This window comes from Brassica oleracea, chromosome C9, assembly GCF_000695525.1.
Source record: "Brassica oleracea var. oleracea cultivar TO1000 chromosome C9, BOL, whole genome shotgun sequence".
In the NCBI taxonomy this organism is placed as follows: Eukaryota; Viridiplantae; Streptophyta; class Magnoliopsida; order Brassicales; family Brassicaceae; genus Brassica; species Brassica oleracea.
The window spans coordinates 22,002,181-22,002,392 of record NC_027756.1 but is presented as its reverse complement, the minus strand read 5'-3'; positions in this window follow the sequence as shown (position 1 = coordinate 22,002,392).

Below are 212 nucleotides of genomic sequence, written 5' to 3'. Positions count from 1 at the left end.
CTAGCGATGTCTCCAACAATACTGATGAGGACGTCGACAGACATCCAATGAGGACCAGAGGCCGATTCACTCGGGAAAGCTCTCCGTTCGACAAACCAATGACAGAATAGGAGGAAATCCTCTATTGGAACGACAGGCTCAGAAATCTGCTGGCGAGACGTCGGATATCCGCGATCTTCGCGATCTTCGCGACTATATCACCAAGACTGCGG